Here is a 6,790-nt window from a genome sequence, read left to right on the forward strand (position 1 = left end):
CCTTTAGAAATGATGACAAAGAAATGTTTTACTATACTCTTAATCGCCAGCTTGAATTTAAGGATGAATCAACAAATTCCCCGGTTCCTAAGGAGAGACGATCTTTGATTTAATCCAAGCTTTCCTCATGTAACCTGAGCTCCCCCAAGTGGGCGAAATAAGTATTACATGCCCTCGTCGGAAATGCTGTTAAATGTACAAATATCCTGACCAATAATGTGACAATTGTTTCCTGTTACCAGATGCCTAGAACAGTACAACCGTTCAACCATTGAGGTTCGATTGTGGAAAATATTTGATTATAATACGTGCAAATAGATTTCTTTTCTTTAGACATTAAGTTTAGAAAGGCAGTCCCTGGGGAAACCTGAGACGCCCCCTGGGGAACCACGCCCCAGGCAACAAAAGAGCGACACGCGACCTCGCGCTTTGGTCTCCTCTCTTCCTCTTCGCTTCGCTGTTGGCTCTGCCACTATGCCCAGCTCGCTGGACGCTTCGGCACGCGCATGGCGTGCCTCGCCAGGCAACGCCCTCAGTCGACCAGCGAAACAAACAGGCCTTTTGTTCGCCTGAAGCTACACACCTGAAGTGCCGCGACATCGATCTGCCTTCAGTTTGTTTTATTTTCTTTATTTCTTTTGTTTGTTAAAGTTATGAGTCCGTTAAGCTACACTGGACTAATTCAGGAACGACCAAGTTCCATTTTAAGCCTTTTTCGTCGAGCCAACTTCACCGAGGTCAGACCAAGCCACGTGGTCTCGCCAGCTACAGCGAAAGAAACCTGAAAACAGCCGAATTGCCAGATGGAGGAGGCGTTTTCAATCAGACACGGAGAACCCTGGAGAATCCCTAGAAAATGCCAGGATCGGCAGCTAGCGTGGGACCCGTGCAACAGGCCGAAAGCAGGCTGTCGACAAGCAGTAAGACTTAACACACGTCCTGTGATCAGATGTCCATTTTAACTCCTAAACTATAGCATTAGTTTACTTTCATTAGTTCTTCTATGCCGTATGAGTCGAATGCTTCCCACAATCGAACCTCCAGGCTCATTGTTCAGAAAATGTTTGTTCCCTGTATCCAACCATCTTTTTATCACCTTAGTTAGAGAATAAATTCACTGTAATATAATCAAGAGCTGTGTGTGTTGCCTATTTATAGTTCCTGCCAAGAGAATTGACCCTTTAGATATGAGACTGACTGACTGATTTAAGATAATTGAGCGATTATTAACTAACTGATCACTAGTAATAATTGTATAATTATTCAAAACTACCTGGAGGTCCGGAGACTCTAGGATTATAACAACTCCGGTGGTGCCCTTTACGAGGAAATTCTGATTTTATGAATAATAATTCATAATTGGGTATCAATTCTCATAAATTTATTAAAATGCATAACTGATAAATTTAGGTCCACTACAGTAGTGTGACTAAACAAATGTGTGTTTTCAATTTAATAAATGTTGAATGTGTTTGAATTCACATCTTTTTGTCTTTATTTTAATTAGAGATGACTGGTGTCTCTAAAATTGTCGTTAGGTGTGAGTGTGACTGGTTGTTTGTGTGTGGCCCTGCGATGGACTGGTGACCTGGCCAGGGTGGACCCCACCTTTTGTAAGCTGTGATTGGCTCCTCTGAGTAAACAGCACGTCTCACCATTTTCAGAGGTTCTACAAACCAATTGATTAATGGGAGAACAGTCCCACAAAGAACATTTACAAAGTCAAACTGTTTTACAAAGTGTATCATGTATTATAATAATCATCTGATTTATATAGCACCTTTCACAAACCCAAGGACGCTGAAACAAAAGGGGGGGTAAGACGTGTGAGGCCAGGGGAGATTAAAGCCCATAGGCCTCAGTGAAGAGGAGTGTTTTAAGCTGCGTTTTAAAGGTTATCAGAGGAGGCAGAGCGGATGGCAAGAGGAAGCTTGTTCCAGAGTGATGGTGCACCGACACAGAAAGCTCTGTCACCAAATGTCCAGAGCCTGGAATTAGGGACAGCAAGCAGGTCCCTGTCAGGACCGCGACTGAGTGTAGGGATGGAGTAGATCTGTGAGGTACTGAGGTGTCCGTGGAGAGATTTGTACGTCAGTAGGAGGATTTTATATTTGATCCGGGACTTAACTGGCACCCAGTGGAGCTTCTTCAGGATGGGAGTGATGTGACGTCCAAGTTGTTTGTGGGTGAGCATTAGGGCCGGGGCGATTCGTCGACGTAATCCATTACAGACGCTCAACGACGTGCTGCTCTGTGAGCTCTGAACTGGAAACAGCTTCACTGCATCACAGCTGCTGTCCACGAATAGTGAAGCAGCACAAACACGTGAAACGAAAGTATCCCGCAGCACCGCCAATCGTGTTTACTTTCTGTCGCCACACGAGCACGGCACATTATCAGCACGAGGACACGTAGCGTTTCTTCATTACCTTCATGTGAAAAGTAATTTCTGCCCCGCTGCTGTCATGGTAACGTAACATCGCGAGTCACGCAACGATCGGCTGATTCATATTTTCTGTATATTTAACGGCCACGTATGAGTGAGAAAACAGCTGAAACTAATTACAGACAATCTGTGACTGTCTGTACAGTCTGAGTCCTTTCAGGTGTTCACTGATGCAGAAATAGATTATCATACTGCAGTACTCAATATTGAAATGAATCCATGTCAGAAACATTTAAAGTTTTAAGTAAAGTAGCCTAATTAATGTTTGTTATTTTCACAACAGTGACGTGGAAATTTGATTCATTTTAAGATTTGCTGCTATTGTCATTCTGATGTGCTTCATCTGGATGATGATTGAATAAAATACAGATTTATTGATTAGACATGTTTGATATTTATTATAGGCAACTTTTATTTCTTTAGAACAAACAAAATTAGTCGTTAGATTAAATCGACTTGAAAAATAATCTATATGTACAGCCCTAGTGAGCATCCTAGCCGCGGAGTTCTGGACATACTGGAGTCTGTCAGTAGCCTTGCTGGGCAGACCAAACAGGGTACCCTTACAATAGTCAAGTCGGGAGGTGATGGAGTGGATGAGGGTGTCAGCTACGGAGTTGGAGAGGCACTGTCAGAGTCTGGAGATGTTCTTAAGATGGTAAAAGGCAGTTTTAGTAGTGTTTTTGATGGGCTGTTGGAAGGAGCGTGGAGACCATGATGACGCCCAGGTTGCGTACTTGAGGGGATGCAGAGATTGAGCAGCCATCCACATCCAGTGTGATGTCACCAACCTTTTTGAGAAGTGACTGGGCCAAACACCATGAGTTCTGTTTTGTCTTTGAGTTTGAGGAGGTCACTGTCCATCCAGTTCTTGATGTCCTTCAGGCAGTTGATAAGCGGCACTGGTGGAAGGGGAGTAGATGACTTGCTGATGTAGGGCTGGGTGTCATCAGCGTAGCAGTGGAAGAAGAGTCCATGTTTCCGGATCATCCTCCCAAGCGGTAGCATGTAGATATTGAATAGTAGCGGGCCAAGCACCGATGCTTGAGGCACGCCGTGTGAGACTGGTGCCAAGTCAGAGCAGATGCCCTTCAGGGTGATGTATTGTTGCCTGTTGGTGAGTTAGGACTGAAACCGGGAATACACAGTACCAGTGAGAAGAATGGAGTGGGAGACTGTATCAAAGGCTGCAGACAGGTCGAGAAGAATTAAGATGCTGACATGGCCAGAATCAGCTGCCATGAGAAGGTCATTTGTGATTTTGATCTATGATGTGTCCTGAAGCCAGATTGAAATGGCTTGTAGAGGTTGTGATGTAGCATATGGTGGTTGAGTTGGGCAGCCACAGCTCTTTCCAATAAGTTGGATTGGGTGGTAGTGGTTTGGATCATCTGGGTCCAGGCCAGGTTTTTTGAGTGTAGGGATCACCGCCACAGTTTTAAAGCTGGTGGGGACAGAAGACAGCGAGTGTAGGACCCAGAGTTGGAAGACATGCCTTGACCAAGGCAGTCGGCATTGGATCCTGTTTGCTGGTCGTGGCCTTAGCTTTTGACACTAGCTCAAGAACTTGAGCTGTTTTGAGCGGGGAGAAAGAGGAGAGGCAGTCCGGCGGTGTGGAGAAGAGTTTGTCCAGCAGCGGTAGTGTGGTTGGGTGGGAGGAGCTGGACAGCTGGATGGTTTCTACATTTTTCTGGAAGTATTCCAGGAACCTGGAGCATAGGCCAGTAGCGTCAGATGGTTGAGGAGGGTCCGGTGGGCAGAGTAGGCGGTTGATAGTGGGGAAAAAAAGCTGCAGTCTGGTATGGGGGGGGAAAGAGAGCAGGCTGGACCGCAGGTTCCGTGAGGGGGAGTAGGGGTGGAGAAGGTCCAGTAGCTACTGGGGTGCAGTGGCATGGAGAGATTTATAGGTTTCTTTATAAGACATGGTCTTTGAAGGCCTCTAGCTGGACAGTGAGGCCTGAATTTTTATGAAGCCTCTCCAGCTGGTGACCAGCGGCCTTAATGGAGCGAAGTTCAGTAGTGAACCAGGGGGCAGGATGGGAGAAAGACAGTCTGTGTCTTGAGGGGAGCAAAAGAGTCCAGGCTGAGAGACAAAGCTGTATTATAGTGGGGGACTAGGCCATCCACCCCGGGGTCCGGGGGTTCTGAGGCCAGGTGGGTCCCTACAGTGCTGGCTAGGGTTGATGCATTAATAGACTTCATGTTCTTGAATGTGATGGTGCATTTGAGTTGTTGCCTGGGCAGAAGGACTGCAACAAAAGGATGGCACTGTGGTCAGATACAGCTAGGTCGATGCATTGCAGTAGGAAGAGAGTAGTACCAGTATCAGTGTGTGACCTTTGGTGTGCTGAATGATGCTGAGGCAGTCCAATAGTGACAGGAATTCAGCAGCAAACAGACAGCTGTTAGAGTCCACATGGAGTCCCCGAGCAGGAGTGTGCATGGAGACGTGGAGCTCATGGAGATGAGTAGCTCCGATAGCTCGGCCATGAAGATGGTGGAGTTTTCTGGGGGCCTATAAACCACTTGGAGCTGTGCAGACCCAGCCAATGTGAAACGAAGACACTCAAATGAGGTGATGTTGGGCACTGGAAGTTTTTTCACTGGGATGTCAGCTCGATGGATAACCAGACCACCACGGCCCGTAGAGCGAGGCTTCTGTATGTACACATAGCGTGGTGGGATGGCTTGGTTAAGTGTCCTGAAATCCTGCTGATTTTGCCAAGTTTCTGTTAAGCAAAGAAAATCCATTTTCCTGTCAGTTACGATGTCATGTATGAGTAGTACTTTATTATTTAGGGAGCGAGTGTTCAATAACATGAACATTGCAGTCCTGTTAGTAGGTGCTGAGGCAGGCAGTGTAGTACGAGCATCATCAACACAGACCAGGGTCCTGAGATTAACAGGACGCACGTGTGGTTTGTTGTGATGACGTCGTCTCACTGCGACAGAGCGTCTGTCCGACAAAACAGTGGGAATAGCATGGTCCACGTAAACAAACTTACATCGGGAGCCCCTATGTACATAGCGGGGGCGACGCAGGAGTTTGTCTTGATACCATCAAATCTCTCAATTTGGTATGATGTGACAGAAGAGGATCAGAAGATCCAGGGAGGAGTATTTAATGATTGTGTTATCAAAAGGTACTAGCCTACATATAATTACGCAGGTCCAGACCTCTGAGCTCATAGCTGGTTTGTCAGTAGAAGTTTTTCTCTCCGCTGTTCTGAGGGCTTTTACTGAGATTGTAGCACAAACAATCTGCATTCATGGAGACGACCGTCGATTAGAGGAAATAAATACCGTACGGTGAAGAGGATCAGGTTTGACCTCCAAAAAGAAAAGCAGTGGAAAGTAAAAAGCCTGATTATTATTATTAAAAAGTATGGTGAAGATTCAACAACTGCAAATGTGGTTTCCCCACAGGGGGGCGTTCAGTATGCAGAAACTGCAACAGGTTTTTATATCTGAGGAACATTTGTCTATGTGGAAGGCAGAGTCTGAAAGTAGAGAAAGGAAGAAGTGCCAGACGAATGAGATCGCTGGAGGGAAGCCGATGGTGACGGTGCGCATCCTCAGTCTCAAGCTCCCTTAAAAAAAGGGTAGAGACGGAGGACCTGAGGATGGATTCACTCTGTGCTGCGATCAAGAACTGGTGAGAGTTTGGAAATCAAATATCAATAATAATTTTCTTAATTGGCTAATAACGCTGAAGTAGGCTTCACAAATTAAACGAGAGAGAGAGAGAGAGAGAGAGAGAGAGAGAGAGAGAGAGAGAAAACAAAAAACCAAAACATTAAAAAAGTGGTGTTCAGACACAATGTGGCCGTGCTGAATTACTCGGAAACAGAAGATTTTAACATTTGTAACCCAGAGAAGACAATCCACAAATGCTTACCATGATCCCCAAAATATGTCACTGTCCACAATAATGCACTTCCATTTGTGTGTAAAATCATGACCACAAAAATACAGAGGGATGTGTTCACACAAGACAGTTTGTTGTTCACTTCCTGACAATTGTTGGGTAACGTTCCATTTGTGACTTCGTTTTTACACATTTGTGGAATTTTGTGTGCCTCCGAAATTTGTAGAAAAACAAAATAAAATCCACAAATATCTCACCTACCCAGAGACACATTTTTTGGGCCCGATCCCGAAACGTGTGAGGTCCCTATTGGAACTGAAGGAATTTTTTTCATGCTCGAGAACTCGAAACTGTGTGCGCATGCGCGCGCACACACACCCGTCGGGGCGAAGAATTTCGTATGTTTTGGGTCTCATGCATGGGCGTATCAACATGGCTATAGGGCAGCACCCGGCCAAGTTTCACTTAAGTGTACA

The sequence above is a fragment of the Micropterus dolomieu genome, linkage group LG02 (assembly GCF_021292245.1).
Source record: "Micropterus dolomieu isolate WLL.071019.BEF.003 ecotype Adirondacks linkage group LG02, ASM2129224v1, whole genome shotgun sequence".
NCBI lineage: Eukaryota > Metazoa > Chordata > Actinopteri > Centrarchiformes > Centrarchidae > Micropterus > Micropterus dolomieu.